The sequence below is a fragment of the Castor canadensis genome, chromosome 5 (genome assembly GCF_047511655.1).
Source record: "Castor canadensis chromosome 5, mCasCan1.hap1v2, whole genome shotgun sequence".
Taxonomy (NCBI): Eukaryota; Metazoa; Chordata; class Mammalia; order Rodentia; family Castoridae; genus Castor; species Castor canadensis.
The window spans coordinates 17,024,564-17,044,976 of record NC_133390.1 but is presented as its reverse complement, the minus strand read 5'-3'; the positions used below and the strand labels follow the sequence as shown (position 1 = coordinate 17,044,976).

General features: G+C 36.3%; 1 long non-coding RNA gene across 2 annotated transcripts in view; it reads left to right on the top strand.

Annotated features, from left to right (window-relative positions):
- Positions 1 to 20,161, top strand: part of LOC109701394 (uncharacterized) — a 186,970-nt gene extending 166,809 nt beyond the window's left edge. For both annotated transcript variants that reach the window (XR_012447892.1, XR_012447893.1), the window contains one exon: positions 19,749 to 20,161. This is a non-coding gene — a long non-coding RNA (uncharacterized lncRNA). The remainder of the gene's footprint in view (positions 1 to 19,748) is intronic.
- The last annotated feature ends 252 nt before the right edge of the window (positions 20,162 to 20,413 follow it).

Below are 20,413 nucleotides of genomic sequence, written 5' to 3'. Positions count from 1 at the left end.
AATTCCTCCCCGTGACATTTCCTTGGCAGGACAATCTGACCAACTTTGTCTCAGCCGAGACATGACCACACTAACTGCTCTTTCTCATGAGCTAATGAACGACTCTCTTCTGATTAGCTTTCTTCTATATTCCTTTGACTTGACTGCTAAAGCTAACTGAACAATGTCATTCCTGCTATAGTGACTTTTGAACATTCTGTTCAGTGAAGGAGGGTTTACAGCATTTTCAAAGGTTGAAATTCTAGAGTTAATTTTGAGTAGAAAGGTTTTCATAATTTCTGGATAATCATGATAAAAGCTAATTTAATATCCAAAGACACACAAGTGAAAGAATGTTTGTATTTAATCAAAACACATGCAGTTTCAGTTAAAACTCTAAATTTTAAAAGATGAAATAAAAAAATGTTGATTCAAATGATACTTTTTATGTAATATTCTTTGCTAAAATTGCTTGAGACAGTATTTTTCTGAATGGGTCTTAATTAAATTGTTTTAAAGTGAATATTCAGCTTACATTTGTGCATCAAGGAAAAGGCAGTACGTAGAGGAATTTGTATATTTAATCATGCATATCAGCCATATATCAAAAAATTGTATTTAGAAGTAAAATTTTGCCAATGAAAATCTGAGACTTACAGAAGTTTAGAAGTTTATAAGAATATATTGAAATTGAACAGTAGGGTTTGCCTTGGAATTCAATTTCGTCTGACTCCAAGGCCCAAGTCTGATTTTAAATAGTTAATATACTTAAGTATATTCCAACTCCCAACCCAAATGTATAAACATGTGCATGTATACACACAAAAACATGTATATTGTATTTAGATTTAAGTTGTGTTTGGACACTTTAAAAAGTTACCCCCAAAGTGATTACGAAAATATTATTTGAGAATCTAGAAAATCTCCTTACTTTACTTCAGTTTGAATATGGCTAGCATAAATCTTGCTCAGTGTAATTCTCAATAAAAAGCTAATAATAAGGAAATCAACCAAAATACAAGATATCTGGGAAAGTTTTTGTCTTACTCTACATCACAAGAGATTTTGTATATTTGTCTTTGTACTATTTCTATTAAAGACAGGACTCTGCTTCTTTGTCACATACACACACGAGGAAAAGTTATAATTGGGGGTCGTTACTAGCAGTTATCCTAGGTTTAAAAGAGATAAGTAATGACCAATGTTCCCAACTAGCTTCCTAAGACAGGGCTGGGCTGGGGCAGGTTTTCTGGGCACAGCAGCAGGGACATCACTGTTAATCACTCAAAATAACTCCTGGAAAGAAAACTTTCCCATCCTAGAGCTGAAAAACCAGTATAAAGCAAAATTTGTTTATTGCTTAACAGTCTTGACAGAAAAATAAAGGGGACCTTTAATGAAAAAAACTAGAAGAATCGACATTATTTAGAACTTTATTCATGTGCCATAAGTAGAAAGAAGCCATTTAAACATGCTATACTGATTACATTCTGGAACGTTCCCTCAGATTATAAGACTTAGAAGATTGTTGCTAAGATATTATTTTTTTCCAAAATGATAATTCTTGGCAGACGGAGTATGATTTTATTCACAGGAACATTGTCTTAGGGAATTTTCTTGGTAGGAAAATTTTGAAGAGAATTTGCAGAAAATGCTGCTCAGAAAACTTACTTCTCAAGGCAGTCCATAAAAAGGCTGGTCCTCTCAGAAAAAAAATGCCTACAAAAAGATTTTGAAATGAATCATGGAGACTTTCTTAAAACAATTCTAGTAAATATTAAGAACCTACACCTTCATTTGGAGATGACATTAACTTTATTGAATGGAATTTTGTCTGAAGCAAAATGGAGTTATACTATTTTGTTCTCTCTCTCTCTTTTTCTCTTGTTTATTTAACTACTTCCATCACATCTCATCCTACAAGTTGCGTAGTGGAAATTCTGAGTAAGAGGGAAATGCGTTTGGATTGAGCCAGGATAATTATCAGTGGCATGGCCATAATATGATCCCCTACCCATCAAGCACTGGTTTTATAAAGATATTTTGAAAAGTTAAAATGTCCATCTGGACACCATAGCAAAGCAAGGTGCATGTGGAACCTGTGTTTTATCTGTTTTTCACTGTTTGGCTAATCTTTCAAGGTTAGATCCCTGGAAGAAACAGAAACTGTAACCCCCAACAAGGCACTTTGGTTTGGGGATGCACCAATTTCCCACTCTATAAAACAGCTAAGACTCAAAGCATTATTAAAAGAAGTCTCTCTAGAGTACAAGGCACATAAAATGCCAGTACCAGAGCTCATGTAACCAGCAGTATGCAATAGTCCAGAAAAAGAAAATAAGACCTTCATTCTATCTTGACACAATAAAAATATTAACTAGCACTTATTTAAAACTCATTATAATTGAAGTATGATATATTTGATAAATTATAAGAACCTTTGTAAATGCTACAGTGCACCCCCACCCAGCACAATACTAATAATAATAAAATGAAACTCATAATCCAATCACTATATTAAGCATAGTGCATATATTAATTTAATAAATCCTAGGAGTACTTTTCTTCTCTCCCTTTCACAGATTAGAAACTGGCAATAACAGAAGTTAGGTAACCTATTCACCTTAACACATCAATGTTTTGTAGTCATTTAAATGTTGATATTTCTCCAAATATTTTCCTCCCATCCACTACACTATCCTGCCTCTCAAATAAAACCAGAACTGATGGAATTGAGCACACATCCCATAGAACTACATTTTCCTAGAGAAGGCTCCATGCACCATGGAGACACCTATGCTTCTAGGTTTCAGGCAAGTCTTACAGGTAAGAAGGCAGGAAGAAACCAGGAAAAACACAAGCCAAAATTGGCATCACTGTAGTGATCTATGGAATGTGAAATTAGTGCAGAACAAGTTATCCCTTGATAAATAACCCATTGGACCCCAGTCTTTTACACATTTTGCCCAAGCTTCTCTGTTCACCAGGGAGAAGCCACAGGGGAACTCAGGTTAAGGTCAGGGCTCTCTGTTTCACATCCATCTTCTTACTACCTCGTTTCTTAGCAGCCTCTTCTATTCTCTTTCCTCCTTTCCTTAAGATGACTTATATCCTGCTAATTCTTCTTCCAAAATCCTTCTCTCCTTGGACTTATTGCCAAGAATTAATATTAAATGTGCTTTTCCTATTCACAATAGCCAAATTATGGAAACAGCCAAGATGCCCCACCACTGACGAATGGATTAAGAAAATGTGGTATCTATACACAATGGAATTTTATGCAGCCACGAAGAAGAATGAAATGTTATCATTTGCTGGTAAATGGATGGAATTGGAGAACATCATTCTGAGTGAGGTTAGCCTGGCCCAAAAGACCAAAAATTGTATGTTCTCCCTGATATGTGGACATTAGATCAAGGGCAAACACAACAATGGGCTTGGACTTTGAGCACATGATAAAAGTGAGAGCACACAAGGGAGGGGTGAGGATAGGTAAGACACCTAAAAAATTGGCTAGCATTTGTTGCCCTTAACGCAGAGAAACTAAAGCAGATACCTTAAAAGCAACTGAGGCCAATAGGAAAAGGGGACCAGGAACTAGAGAGAAGGTTAGATCAAAAAGAATTAACCTAGAAGGTAACACACACACACAGGAAATCAATGTGAGTCAACTCCCTGTATAGCTATCCTTATCTCAACTAGCAAAAACCCTTGTTCCTTCCTATCATTGCTTATACTCTCTCTACAACAAAATTAGAAATGACAAAATAGTTTCTGCTGGGTATTGAGGGGGTGGGAGGGAGAGTGAGGGGGCGGAGTGGGTGGTAAGGGAGGGGGTGGGGGCAGGGAGGAGAAATGACCCAAGCCTTGTATGTGCATATGAATAATAAAATAAAAATAAATAAATAAATAAATGTGCTTTTCAAAATGGAACTTTGAGTGATACAAAAGAGAAAAGCCTAGCCTTTTTTCCTTCTGGTATTTTCCTTTGCACTTAGGATAACTACTTTCAACATTATACTTCCCATGATGCTTCCTGTGCCAGTCCCTCACTTCTGCCCATGCCACCTTTGATAATGAGGACTTGGAAGTTTTTGCTTGAAAGAAGGATTCTGAAACAAATGTATCTGCCAATATTCAGAAAGCAAACATAAATAAACTCAATTTCCTAGACATAACCTTGCATTAGTAAAGCCTGATGTGAAGCACTGATGTGTCAGGTGTGTGACATGCTTGGTTCCCTGTATTAGTCCCAGCCATTTCGATATATTTTAGGTTATATTTCAGAGAATATTCTGTCATATGCAAATGGCAACCATTAGTGTAATAAGTCATCAGAAAGCCTCCTTGGAGAATTACACGTTGACTTCTTTGCTTGAATGCTGCTCTAAATCTTAATGCATTCATTCAGATTTCTTTCCTACAAACTTTGTCCTTGTTGTCACAGAGACTTTTTTCTCCAATTACTATTCAATTTGTAATAATGACAGGGCCACATGTTTTTTTTTTTCCATTTTTCTTTTATTATTCATATGTGCATACAAGGCTTGGTTCATTTCTCCCCCCTGCCCCCACCCCCTCCCTTACCACCCACTCCACCCCCTCCCGCTCCCCCCCCTCAATACCCAGCAGAAACTATTTTGTCCTTATTTCTAATTTTGTTGTAGAGAGAGTATAAGCAATAATAGGAAGGAACAAGGGGTTTTGCTGGTTGAGATAAGGATAGCTATACAGGGCATTGACTCACATTGATTTCCTGTGCGTGGGTGTTACCTTCTAGGTTAATTCTTTTTGATCTAACCTTTTCTCTAGTTCCTGGTCCCCTTTTCCTATTGGCCTCAGTTGCTTTAAGGTATCTGCTTTAGTTTCTCTGCGTTAAGGGCAACAAATGCTAGCTAGTTTTTTAGGTGTCTTACCTATCCTCACCCCTCCCTTGTGTGCTCTCGCTTTTATCATGTGCTCATAGTCCAATCCCCTTGTTGTGTTTGCCCTTGATCTAATGTCCACATATGAGGGAGAACATACGATTTTTGGTCTTTTGGGCCAGGCTAACCTCACTCAGAATGATGTTCTCCAATTCCATCCATTTACCAGCAAATGATAACATTTCGTTCTTCTTCATGGCTGCATAAAATTCCATTGTGTATAGATACCACATTTTCTTAATCCATTCGTCAGTGGTGGGGCATCTTGGCTGTTTCCATAACTTGGCTATTGTGAATAGTGCCACAATAAACATGGATGTGCAGGTGCCTCTGGAGTAACAGTCTTTTGGGTATATCCCCAAGAGTGGTATTGCTGGATCAAATGGTAGATCGATGTCCAGCTTTTTAAGTAGCCTCCAAATTTTTTTCCAGAGTGGTTGTACTAGTCTACATTCCCACCAACAGTGTAAGAGGGTTCCTTTTTCCCGCATCCTCGCCAACACCTGTTGTTGGTGGTGTTGCTGATGATGGCTATTCTAATAGGGGTGAGGTGGAATCTTAGTGTGGTTTTAATTTGCATTTCCTTTATTGCTAGAGATGGTGAGCATTTTTTCATGTGTTTTCTGGCCATTTGAATTTCTTCTTTTGAGAAAGTTCTGTTTAGTTCACCTGCCCATTTCTTTATTGGTTCATTAGTTTTGGGAGAATTTAGTTTTTTAAGTTCCCTGTATATTCTGGTTATCAGTCCTTTGTCTGATGTATAATTGGCAAATATTTTCTCCCACTCTGTGGGTGTTCTCTTCAGTTTAGAGACCATTTCTTTTGATGAACAGAAGCTTTTTAGTTTTATGAGGTCCCATTTATCTATGCTATCTCTTAGTTGCTGTGCTGCTGGGGTTTCATTGAGAAAGTTCTTACCTATACCTACTAACTCCAGAGTATTTCCTACTCTTTCTTGTATCAACTTAAGAGTTTGGGGTCTGATATTAAGATCCTTGATCCATTTTGAGTTAATCTTGGTATAGGGTGATATACATGGATCTAGTTTCAGTTTTTTGCAGACTGCTAACCAGTTTTCCCAGCAGTTTTTGTTGAAGAGGCTGCTATTTCTCCATCGTATATTTTTAGCTCCTTTGTCAAAGATAAGTTGCTCATAGTTGTGTGGCTTCATATCTGGATCCTCTATTCTGTTCCACTGGTCTTCATGTCTGTTTTTGTGCCAGTACCATGCTGTTTTTATTGTTATTGCTTTGTAATATAGTTTGAAGTCAGGTATTGTGATACCTCCTGCATTGTTCTTTTGACTGAGTATTGCCTTGGCTATTCGTGGCCTCTTGTGTTTCCATATAAATTTCACAGTAGATTTTTCAATCTCTTTAATGAATGTCATTGGAATTTTGATGGGAATTGCATTAAACATGTAGATTACTTTGGGGAGTATCGACATTTTTACTATGTTGATTCTACCAGTCCATGAGCATGGGAGATCTCTCCACTTTCTATAGTCTTCCTCAATCTCTTTCTTCAGAAGTGGATAGTTTTCCTTGTAGAGGTCTTTCACATCTTTTGATAGGTTTACACCTAGGTATTTGATTTTGTTTGAGGCTATTGTAAATGGAATTGTTTTCATACATTCTTTTTCCGTTTGCTCATTGTTAGTGTATAGAAATGCTAATGATTTTTCTATGTTGATTTTATATCCTGCTACCTTGCTATAGCTATTGATGATGTCTAGAAGCTTCTGAGTAGAGTTTTTTGGGTCTTTAAGGTATAGGATCATGTCGTCTGCAAATAGGGATATTTTGACAGTTTCTTTACCTATTTGTATTCCTTTTATTCCTTCTTCTTGCCTAATTGCTCTGGCTAGGAATTCCAGTACTATGTTGAATAGGAGTGGAGATAGTGGGCATCCTTGTCTGGTTCCTGATTTTAGAGGGAATGGTTTTAATTTTTCTCCGTTAAGTATAATGCTGGCTGTAGGTTTGTCATATATAGCTTTTATAATGTTGAGGAACTTTCCTTCTATTCCTAGTTTTCTTAGAGCTTTTATCATGAAATGATGTTGGATCTTATCAAAGGCTTTTTCTGCATCTATTGAGATGATCAAGTGGTTTTTGTCTTTGCTTCTGTTAATGTGGTTTATTACGTTTATTGATTTTCGTATGTTGAACCACCCCTGCATCCCTGGGATGAAGCCTACCTGGTCGTGGTGAATAATCTTTTTGATGTGTTGCTGAATTCGATTTGCCATTATTTTGTTGAGGATTTTTGCATCAATGTTCATTAAGGAGATTGGCCTATAGTTCTCCTTTTTGGAGGTGTTTTTGCCTGGTTTTGGGATAAGTGTAATACTGGCTTCATAAAATGTGTTTGGCAGTTTTCCTTCCCTTTCTATTTCATGGAACAGTTTAAGGAGGGTTGGTATCAGTTCTTCTTTAAAGGTCTGATAGAATTCAGCAGAGAATCCATCAGGTCCTGGACTTTTCTTTTTGGGGAGACTCTTGATTGCTGCTTCAATTTCATTTTGTGTTATAGGTCTATTCAGGTGATTAATTTCCTCTTGGTTCAGTTTTGGATGATCATATGTATCTAGAAATCTGTCCATTTCTTTTAGATTTTCAAATTTATTTGAATATAGGTTCTCAAAGTAGTCTCTGATGATTTCCTGGACTTCCATGGTGTTTGTTGTTATCTCCCCTTTTGCATTCCTGATTCTACTAATTTGGGTTTTTTCTCTCCTCATTTTAGTCAGGTTTGCCAGGGGTCTATCGATCTTGTTTATTTTTTCAAAGAACCAACTTTTTGTTTCATTAATTCTTTGTATGGTTTTTTTGGTTTCTATTTCGTTGATTTCAGCTCTTCTTTTTATTATTTCTCTCCTTCTATTTGTTTTGGGATTTGCTTGTTCTTGTTTTTCTAGGAGTTTGAGATGTATCATTAGGTCATTGCTTTGGGATATTTCAATCTTTTTAATATATGCACTCATAGCTATAAACTTTCCTCTCAAGACTGCCTTAGCTGTGTCCCATAGGTTCCGGTAGGTTGTGTTTTCATTTTCATTGACTTCTAGGAACTTTTTAATTTCCTCTTTTATTGCATCGATGATCCATTCTTCATTAAGTAATGAGTTATTTAGTTTCCAGCTGTTTGCATGTTTTTTGTCTTTACTTTTGTTGTTGAGTTCTACTTTTACTGCTTGTGGTCAGATAGTATGCATGGTATTATTTCTATTTTCTTATATTTGCTGAGGCTTGCTTTGTGCCCTAGGATATGATCTATTTTGGAGAAGGTTCCATGGGCTGCTGAGAAGAATGTATATTGTGTAGAGGTTGGATGAAATGTTCTGTAGACATCTACTAGGTCCACTTGATCTATTGCATATTTTAGATCTTGGATTTCTTTATTGAGTTTTTGTTTGGATGACCTATCTATTGATGATAATGGAGTGTTAAAGTCTCCCACAACCACTGTGTTGGCGTTTATTTATGCTTTTAGGTCTTTCAGGGTATGTTTGATGAAATTGGGTGCGTTGACATTGGGTGCGTACAGATTGATGATTATTATTTCCTTTTGGTCTATTTCCCCTTTTATTAGTATGGAATGTCCTTCTTTATCTCGTTTGATCAATGTAGGTTTGAAGTCTACTTTGTCAGAGATAAGTATTGCTACTCCTGCTTGTTTTCGGGGGCCATTGGCTTGGTAAATCTTCTTCCAGCCTTTCATCCTAAGCATATGCTTATTTCTGTCGGTGAGATGAGTCTCCTGTAAGCAACAAATTGTTGGATCTTCTTTTTTAATCCATTTTGTCAAACGGTGTCTTTTGATGGGTGAATTAAGTCCATTAACATTAAGTGTTAGTACTGATAGGTATGTGGTGATTCCTGCCATTTAGTTATCTTAGTTGTTTGAAGGTTTGATTGTGTGTACCTAACTTGATGTTACTCTCTACTGTCTTGCTTTTTCTTATCCTGTGGTTTGGTGCTACCTGCCTTTTCATGGTTAAGTTGGGTGTCACTTTCTGTGTGCAGGATCCCTTGCAGAATCTTTTGTAATGGTGGCTTTGTGGTCACATATTGTTTTAGTTTCTGCTTATCATGGAAGACTTTTATTGCTCCATCTATTTTGAATGATAGCTTTGCTGGGTAGAGTATCCTGGGGTTGAAGTTATTTTCATTCAGTAGGGCCACATGTTTTAAAACCATGTTGGAAACATTTACTTGACTTTCAAGAGGTTTTTATTTTCTAGTAGTACTTGGGTTGAACCTCAGGGCCTCACACTTGCTAGGCAGGTGCTCTACCACCTAGTCGAAGTCCCCATCCCCAAATTTTCACCTATTAATTTGCAAAATGAGAGTTTATACCAAGTCCTTTATCAGCATATTGTATATAGGGCTTGTGAGATGTTAGGATGCTAACATTGATCTTATAGTTTAATGAAATATGTGTACTAAAAGGGAGGCTGTGTGTACAATTACAACAATTCAGATACCTGAGTAATTGTTCATTTTTTTATGGCACTGATAACTTTCTTATGAAGATGTAGCTAAAGAATCAGGCCTTTTTTGCTAAAAAAAAATACATATATTTAGAATTTCTTTATCAATATGTAGGAAGCTTAAAGGTAGGTGGAGCTCAATTTCTCTGAATTCTGTTTTCAGGGACATGAAATTAACTTTCTGAAGGAGTTAGACTGCACCTATTTCACAGTTCAATTACTTTTTATTTGCCATCATATTATGTAATATTTCTTAAAATTATTTCACTTATTTATCTTTCATGGTGCTGAGGATCCAACCTAGGGCCTTGTGTGTGCTAAGTACATGTTCTATCTCAGACCTACACCACTGTCCTTTAAAAAATATTATGTAGTTTTTACTTAAGATCTAAAAATGCTTTCCATCTTTAGCCCTCTTTGAAATTGCTACAGAATTCTTTATGTTTTCAAGTAATTTCTCTTTCAGATGCATAATTCATTTTGTGCTGATTTTGTAACTATTGGACTCAGAATCAAATAGTTGTAATGAACGATTGAATAGTGACTTATACCTCTCCGAGCCCATCGACCTACAAATTATTAAAATGAACAATGTTTGCAGTATAATGCAATTTTAATATAATAAATAATACAAGGTTATAAAGTAAAAGAATTCCTGGTGTTCAAAGAAACCTGATATTTAAGTAATTTGAAAGTAAAATTACTGTAGAAATCTCCTCTTTAGCAGTTTTGCCAACGAATGACTACAAGGTCTGTCTAGAATACAGGAAGTCCTCTTTGTGGATTTACACATGGGGTTGAAAAAGCATGGTCAAAAAATAATAAATTTTTTAAAAGTTAAAAAAAATTCAGAGACATAATGTTTACATTCCTGTGCACCTATTGAGAAACTTAGTTGATGTGGAGAAGCTCTCAGTTAATCCCACATTATCATCAGTCGTGTATAAACCATTCTGTGATCTTCTGAGTGTTTCCTTGCCCTTAATTTTGTGAAAAATCTGCCTCCCCAAAAGCAAATCGTGCCCCAAAAGCAAGGTAAAAGCTTAGGTGCTTAAGTGAATGATAAAGTGAAAATTTGAGATTTCTTGAAAGGCAGCATGTCTTTAGCAGAAGTTGAGTGGGGACGAAAGAATTAAGCATCCACAGAACAGGGCTGAACTCTGCATGCAGAGCAATGCATGGCTTTTTTCCTCAATGGTGGTGTCTTTGGAACTCTAGACACACAGATCCCAAGGGTATACTGCATTTCTAGAACCTCATTATTTAAAATAGTCCCGGTGGTAAGGCTTTTCCTTGGACTGATGTCTAAATTTCTCTGGTCCAAAGTTTTCTAACCAAAATAAACCCAGTAATTTTTATCCAAGGTAGCTTCTCAAATACTTAATGAGAGTCATTCTATTCTCTTTAAAATTGTCCTTTACAGAATGTCTGTGTAAGTTTTAATAAGTAAAAGGAAAGAAAACTAAAGACAAGATTTGTTTAGATTCATGTGTTATTGTATTTCATTCATTGAGAATAAAAATGAAACTAAAGAGTGGGACTAGGGAAAAAAATTTCTGGAAATAAATTCCATATTTGGTTTTAAAGTTAAATTTCTGGATCAAATATTCTGAGTATATCTTTGTCCAATATTTTATAACTTAAAAGTTTGCATTATAATGTTAATATTTTAAGATGTTTTCTATTTTAAAAAACGTGCAGTAATTGGCTTCATTCCGTTTAAAACATCTACTAGATTGTTTTTATCTTTATTGATATAATGGGAGCCATGGACAGCTGATCCACTGTTTTGAAGAAATGATTGCTTTTTGAGATCTGAGTGCTTGTTTAGTTTAGTCTAAAAATACCAAAGCTAATCTTAACGAAAATAATAGTCTATTCTACTGGCTTTGCAACAACAAATGGAACAATGTACTACTTAGGATGTATTTGTTTTTACTAAACAAAATATGAAATTAATGAGATGTTGTCCTGAAGAGACAAATATGGCTCTCGTGATGGTAATGAATTTAGATTTTAGTCTCTCTTCCTGACAGACTCTCATTTCTTAATTTTTTGATTTGGAAGCTACTTTCTTATGAATTATTCTATTAGACAGGTAATTTTACATAAAAGTGTCCCTTTTGGGTAATATTTTGGAAATATAATTATATAGATATATTATTTTTCATTTCTGTGGTTGAAGTAATATCTCAGAACAATAAGTATTCTTCCTTAGCCATCAAAGTTACTGTTCCTCTGTTTGTGCTAGTGTAAGTAACTCATGTATTATTTACATTGTTAGCAAACTTGATGATACACAGGGTATGTGACTAGATCTACAGTTTTGAACTATTATCTCTAAGACCTCTACTATGGTTTCTTACTATTCTCTTTACAAATCCTCTTCTTCCTTAACACGTGTTCATTTTCATATCTTGTTAGTATTATTTTCACATGTCCTGCAACATTGACTGCTCACGTTTGTGGTCTGAAGAGTTATGCTTATTTATGTTTTGTTTTCACATTTGTTTGTTCTATGATTTATATAACTGTTCCTAACTTACGTTGTCTTAATGTGAGCAGTCAAGTTGGCAGAGGATATTATCAACAAATTTCTCTGCTAAAAGTAGATGTGCTCAGTGTGGGCCAAAGGCTGGCTGTCAGTTACTGTTCCATGCAGCTTTGGGGTCAGTTCCTGCCCTTCCGTTCCTATGCACAGCCGTGGACATCAGCATTCATGTGAAATGGGACTGAGCATGAGTGTCCCAGATTGGATTTGGCATGGAAGTCCCTAACAACAGACCTTGGCTCAGGATTTGTTTAAATAAAGTATCTCACATTGGACTGCAGGAAAGGGGAGAAAGAGAAAAGAAAGAAAGGAAACTTCTGCCTATTTTTGTGTTGTCTAGAAAGACAAATTGCTTAAATTCTGATATACAAAACAAGTAGATGTACCAAAAGTGATTTTATAATATCATATAAAAGCACAGAAAGTCCACATGATAAATTTAATTACCTACAATGAAAATTCACCAAGAAAAATGAGGTAGGGCAGCAAATTGGTAGGTTTTTTTATTTTTGTTTTTTGGGTTTTTTTTTTTTTTTTAGCAGAACTGGGATTTGACCTTAGGGCTTCATGTTTGATAGGCTTTAACTCTAGAGACACACCCACCAGTCCTTTTTGGTGTAGATTAATTTTCAGGTAGGGCTTCATACTTTTGCCTGAGATAGACCTCTACCATTATCCTCTTACCTGTGGCTTTTGCTTCCTAGGGATCACAGTATTATATACCATCATCCCTCATTTGTCAAGATGGCTCATTTGTTAGGATGTGGTCACTTTTTGCCTAGGCTGACTCTCAAACCATGATTATCTTGATATCTGCCTCCTGAGGACCTGGGATTATAGGCATGACCCACTGTGTCTGTTCATTTGATTCATTTCTTAATTAGTTTTACCTTATTCCCAACTCTACCCAAAAGCCTCTCAGTTTCCCCCCCCACACTACCATCAGCAAATGACTGATTTCATCTAGTGTAAATTCTCGCATACTTTTCTCCCATGCTCTCAAACTGTCCTTGGTTTTATACTTGACTTATTTTCCTTTCTATGATGGATGTGAAGTAAGACTCACCACTTACTACCTGCTTGCTCTTGTTTTCCTCCATGTGTCCTAGCAGAGAGCTCTCCGTCATTGTCCTTTTGTTCCATTTTCTTTCTTGTTTTGTGTGTGGAGTTTTAATTAGGATTGTGAGTACTAGAAACAAAGATTTACAAAGGGGAGCTCAAGAAAAGGTAAGGCAACCTGTCATCTGAAAGCCTCCAAATTGGATAGTTATGGAGCCACAGCTGATTGCAGAACAGAAGGTGGTAACTCCTCACTTGGAAGTTTCACCAGCGACCTGCTTTGCCCGTGCTGTCCGTGCTTCTCTGTCATCTTTTTTCCTGCAGCTCTTTATTCTAACTGACTCTGTGTGCTGTGAACCTTTTTTCTTCCAATAACTTCTTCTTATTTGTCTTTATGGTTTACTCATAGTCTGCCCTTTATAAGAATGACTCACCTTTAAGGGCTCATTCAACCTCTAATCTGGTTGGAATTCCTATTGGAATCCTTGTGCACTGTTAGTTCAAATTTTTGAGAGTGACAATCTCTCTGATGTAATTCACTCTTCCTCACACAGAGGACTTTGTCTTAGACTAGCTCTGAGGCAAGAGTTACCCTGTTACATGTTTGCATTTGCCCACTTATGGACATGACTAAATAATAACAAACATAGATATCCAAGGCCATGAAAAGGATCAAATAGCTTCATTTCCTTGGGTCTGTGAGCATTTCCAGGCCAGATTTTGAATGAGAGTTTGTTTTTCTACTCTGCCATCAAATGTGTACACTTCCAGCCAGTCTTACTTACCTTGAGATCAAAATTTAAAGGGCATAAAAAATTCAGTAATCAAGATAGATAATATTTTAAAACATAAAAATTAAAGTAAAAAATCCACAGTGAACAAAATATCAAAAAATATTGCTGGTATTTTCTTGTGCCTTAGGCTCCAATATGGGTTGGCCTGGCATTAATCCCAAATACTTCAATTAAAAGGAAAGAAAATGTTTCCTCTATTCATTATAGTTTTATTGTTCTGTGTTTTTCTTGAAAGTGTGCTAACTCTAATTCCTAGAAGCATATTTCTCTTTTTTTATTGTTTTGCTGAGTAGGGGTACATTGTGGCATTTAGAAAAGTTCTTACAGTGTATGAAATATATCATATTTGAATTCACCTCCTCTCTGCTCTCTTTTATCCCCCTCCCCCCACTCCTGGAATATTTCAACAGGTTTCATTTTTGCATTTATGTTTCTCTTGAGTCTATTTTAGAATAGCAATATTTGGAAATTTACTTCTATATGACTCTCAAAGCAAATGACATATTGGTTGAGAATGTACAAATTTTATGACAGATGAGAACATGAAAAGCTTACTGAGAAATGGACCTGGAAATACCCACCAACCTGACTAAATTAAGCTATTTGATCCTTTTCATGGCCTGTGTATCAATGCCAACAATCATCAGATTAAATTTGATGACTGTATATACCTAGCAAAGTGCTCACTAGATAAACTAGTGAGGTACAGATAGAAGTGGAAACAGACCAAAGAAAAGAAAAAGATGTGTTAGGAAACTAAAATAAAGTTCAGGGATGCTAAGAAAGCATCAGTTGTCTCCTGGAATGAATCATTATTGACTCCTCTGTATCATTCAGTGATTTAGGCTAGTCCTTCTTGGTTGACATCTTTCTTATATTGCCATATCTCACGTCTCCTGCCTACTTCTCTGCTACAACATTTAGTCTCTTTTATTGCTACTGCTTCTTCTCCCACTTCCTAAAGGAAGGGAATTGCAAGGGTCAAGCCTCAGGACTCTGATTTTCTTGCTCAACATCATTACGATCTCATTCACCCTTACCAGTGTAATTTTCATGCCCCTGGGGATCCCTCTAGAAAATACCACATCTCCATCCTGGACTTCACAATTCCTAGCAGATCTTGTATCTGCTCCTTTATCTCTATCCCACCACCTTATCTTCATACAGGTCTGCATCACCTCCCTGTAGACATTGGTTTAGGATGGAAAGAATATTTATATAGTGAGTTCCAAATCCAATCTGTTCATTTCATTGAAGAATATCAATGTTTTATTTGCCTGAGAAAGGCTAATTAATATACAATTTTACTTATATGTTTCTTATATAAAAGGAAATAGCAGGCTCAGTAGATTATTTGTTAAGGGTCCTAAGTCATTATGAATAAAAAAATCTGTAATAGAAAACTCTCTTTCTAACTGGCCTTATCCCCAGCTGTTAGAGGAATAAGAATTACAAGCATAGTTACCTTAAAGAAACTAGCAGCCACTTGGGGGGATTTGTTTCGCAAATTTCATGCTTTGCCTTTTTTAACTGTTGACTTTGGAGAATGGAAATTGTGACATATAAAAATAATTTAATGAATTCAATTTTCTATTTCATTTGCTTTAGAAATTATAGACTATTATGGTTTGAATATGGTTTATCCCCACCAGAATTTATGTTGAAGCTTGGATCATAACGTGACAATGTTGAGAGCTGGTGTTTAGATTATGGGAGCTACCCTAGAAAGGATCAATGCCTGTCTCACAGGAGTAGGTTAGTTGCTGTGCAAGAGATTGTTTTTGAAGGATCCTAGCCTCCTCCTTGATCTTTTAGTTCCTCTCACTATGTGATCTCTCTCTCTCTCTTTCATACTCTCTCTGTCTTTCTCTCATACACACACACACACACACACACATATTCTGGCATGTATGCATGCACGCACATATATGTGCTCTTACTATGTGATGTTATCCATCACGAGGCCCTCGCAGAAGTGGTGCTGGAATCAAGTTTATGGATCCCCAGAACTGTATGCTTGCTAAATATAACCCCTCTCTTTATAAATGACCATGTCTCAGGTATTTTATTATAGCAACATGAAATGGACTATAGCATGAACTCTTGGCTAGTTTTATATCATTTCTTCTCCTCCATATTTCCCTATTTGTACCTCTCTTTTTTTGTGGTCCTCTTGCCCTAACCCCTTCAATGTGATCCAGCTATTGTTCACTTTAGTAGTTCCTTGGCTTCAAACCCCCAATTTCACTTTTTCTTTCATCTCTCTTAGTATCCCATGATCAGCAATCTCATAACAGCCCCCACTTGAGAAGCAATCCTCAAATCAGTTACCTTTTCTTCATAACAAACCTTCTAGTATTTAACTCTCTGGCTTATTGTCTCCCGACTTGCCTCATACATAGTTCTCTCAGTTAAATGTCCCACTCACTACCAAAAAAACAAGTTAATTTCACTTTGCACATGCTGGCTGGTGAGATTAAGAATATCAGAGTTACATTTCTTTCTTTCAGTAATTTTACCTGGGATAAAAAGAATGACATAATCATCAAGGATGGCTTTGTCCAATATTAATTTTAAAAACTGCAGAATCATGAAAGCTATAACATAAGCTCTCAAAATTATCTATTAACTTCAAAACTTATTCCTTCAATGGCCAAGCAATGAAATTTTAATCACCAAATATATAAGCCATTTATGCTGACATTACTACTTCCTCTTCCATCTCTTTTATGGTAGTTCCATCATCCACCCATGAATTCTGGTGCCTGGGTTCCCTGTTGACATAGCTTACATGTCTTCTGGTATACAGTTATGAAGATGATTTTTCATATTAATCAAGGATTAAATGGAGATAAAAATGAGGTAATGCTTACAGTTGGGTGACAATTCAGAACCAAGAATGTTATATTGGAAGAACAGACAAGTCAAAGATGTATTCACCCTCAGCCCTGTTCTGTTGCTGGTGTGGTAAAGTAGATGTTTGCCTTGTGTAAAAGAAGACTCTTAGCTGAACAGAAGTATCTAGGACATGGTGGGATCTGAGATAGAGAGGACAAAACCTGGATATTTAGGCCTGGATATTCTCTAGCCTGTTAAGAATAATATTCCTATAATTAAGCATTTTCCCTTCTAGCTTATTCATCAATCAGAGAAGCAAACACATGAGAGAATAAATAATACGTTTTAGCCAAGAATCATGTGTATTTTCTAATCATCTTCCTGATTTATCAATTTATCAATATTTGATCAATAGTTTTTAATTCATACCATGGACCAGGTAATGTACTACACACTGGGGCCAATGTGAGATTTAGAGTATAGATGTGAATAAAAGAGTTAAAGATGTATTCTTTAATGAGGCTCACATTTTAAGTTAACTTAATCATACATGCTCAAGAGAAGAATAAAGGAAGGAGGGGCATGTGGAGTAGAGATTTTGTAATAGTTAAAATAGCTGAGAAGATAACAGCAAAGAGTTGAAGAAGGTGAAGGAGTTAGCCATACAGATTATCTGGGAGAGGTAGGTCCTCAACTAAATAAAGAACAAGGACAAAGATCCTGAGGAGGAAGTAGGCTGGGCACATTTGTGGAGCAGCCACTATCACTGTTTCAGAGTGACCAAGTAGACTACAGGAGATGAAATCAGAGGAATGAAGAGAGGAGTGATCAAATCAAGTAAAACCTTTGGTTTTTATTTTGAATGAATTGGAAATGAGGATTTTGAGCAAAGAAGTGAAAGAGTTCTACTTATATTTTAACAGGGTAGTTTTGGTTGTGAAATTGAAAATAGACTGTGGTGGGGGTGCAGAGTAGAGAGAACAATGATGCACAGGACAGATGATGGTGGATTTGATCAGGATAGTGAGAGTAGAAGTTGTAACAGTGGTTAGGAATGAGCTCTTTGAGCTAGAGACTGTAGGATTTACTGATGATTGAATGTGGAGTGTGAGAAAAGGAAAATGCAGAAGGATGACTTCATGGATTTTGAACTGGGGACTTAGAAAAACAAATTACTATTTCTGAGATGGAGAGAAATGCAAAAGATGCACTCTTCCTGTTTCCCATTCACCTCTATCTTCTCTTCCTTATTCCTTTTTATTATTACTTTTAATATTCTTTTTTTTAAACAAAAAGATAAATGGGATAGTTGTGGGGAAAGGAGATAAGGAATTCAGTTTTGGACATGCTCGTGTTTTAGATGTTCAGTGGAGATACACCTAGGCGGTAATTGGATGCAGGAGTCTGGGTTTCATGGAGAGTTCCAAGAAGGAACTACAAATTTGAGAATGCTCAATATAATTAATGATGGTCTTTAAAACCAGAGGTGGAATGAAATCACCCAAAGAGTTAGTGAAAATACAATAGGTAAAAGACCCAATTTTTAGAAGTTAGGGAAAATAGACTGAAAAAGCATACCAGTACATAGCACAAAAATTAGGAGTGTGGTTTCCTGAAAGCCAAATGAAGACATATTTTTGAGGAGAAAGAAGTAAAACAAGGAGTGGGAAGTGCTGCTGGTTTGTCTCTTGCTTACAACTCTAGGATTGCTTAAGCAAGGGTCAGAAAAAGTAATTGGGATCCAAGAAATGAGGATAGTTTGGCTGTACGTCTGTTTGTTTCTCCCTGAGGTACATTCCCCTCATCAGGTGAAGCTATATGAAAATTTTCTTCCTCTTTTTCACTGTCCTGAGGAAGCCTCCCAAAAATTAGCCCCGGAGGATGTCTCTCTTCTGAAAAGAAATTCCTTTGTCTGAAGACATGTTTCTGCATTAGTATTGCCAAACAAACCTGGGGATTCATGGCTGGAGGAGCACAATCTCTTCCAAGATCTCTATCCAACTTCTCAAAAACCCCTATAGCCCACTGTCAGGATTCAGAGATGAAAAATTTTTTTTAAAAAAAAGGGTTATGCAGGTGATTTAAAAAAAAAACTGCCATTAAAAAAATGAAGCATTTAAGAAACAGAATGCAATAACAGACAGAAAACTACCTCCTTACAACACAACAGCCATAAAGACAATGGAGACTGTTGCCATAAATGAACAGGCTGGGTGTGGCCCATATAGCAGGACTGTAGAATGGGAATGTGCGTGGTTAGAAGGGGGAGGAAGAGAGGGCTTATGAGAAAGTAGTGGGAAGACTGCCAAAGAGTTCTTTCTCTAGAGATGGCTAGAAAGAGAACATAAATAAATAACACAGTGATTCATTCTCTGTGATGCTAAAACCTCATCCAACAGACCTTATTTACGTAGGAGAGAAGCCTATGATCACTTCAGTTGTTTGTGAGAACATGGAAATACTGTTGGATTGAGCCCTATTTTGACTTAAATTACCAGTTCCTAAGATTGTTAGCTTTGTTTCTTTGGGAAACTTGAAAAAAAAAAAAAGTACATGGAGAACACGAAGAAGCTAACATGAGATGATGGCAATATCACAGCTTGCTAGTTTGCTTTTCAAGGAACTGCCTATCAAACCAATTTCAAATCTTTGAAACACATAGTATTTTAAAAATTTCTGAGCAAAGACATCTGTCTCTTTAGTTCACTCAAATAAATCATACAGAAACCACACTAAAGAACATTGTATTTTTAATATAGTTGGTACATTTGTATTTATTTATCTATCATATATGACAAAGATTGGTAACATTTTGACATTTTTCTATATACATAAATATGGTGTATATTTCTACTTCTTTCAGAATATCTCCATGAAACTCTGTCAGAAATATACTTTTGAATCTGTACAAATAAGAAATCACATTATGACTACAAATGCTCAAAGCTCTCATGTGGTAATGTTTTTAAATGACATCTTTTCTTCTTCCAATCTAATCAAAAGATGGACCAGAAGTACCAGAAGAAAAAAGTCACAAATGTGCCCTGATGTGTTCTGATTTACTAGTTTGAAGCTGATAGTGACAGTATTTTCTTTCTTTTTGCCAGAACTAGAAACCTGAAATTACACAACAGTTGAAGAAAGGACTCCAACAGAGGGAGGTGAAGGTTCTCTTCCAGGAAGGAAGCACAGAAAATACTGGTGACACACGACCTTCTGACGTTGCCCAGAGTTGGAGCTTGAATCTACATGCACAGTGTGACTTCTGCTGGCCTTTACCTATTCCAAAATATCACTGATGTTTTGTTGTTTGAAACTCACTTTTAATATGCAAAGTATAGGGGAGGGATAGTTTTAAATCCTAAGAAACCTGATGGTTTGGTTTTTTCTTGATTCTCCTTTTCATTTTTGCAGGCCAGTGGCTACCAAAATGTACTATCTTCACTGCCTGATAGAGGTAGAAGCTTCAGGGATACAGTATTCTATTTTAAGAAATTATGAACTGAGAATCTATTAAACTATTCCCTTGAGTTTCTTGAATTGTCACTTCTTTGTGTTTAGCAGCACCCTGGAAGATACAAACTACCCACAGACCCTATATAGCTGTAAAGGTAAATACACAGACGCTCAGAGACATGTGGATGCACACACACACATGCTTAACAAATATCTCTCACATATCTTCTATAGGAAAATTGCAGCAACTCCAACTGACCCAGGCCTGTGAGCTCTCTGTCCTGAATCATTCCCATTTTCTGCAATATCACCTGCT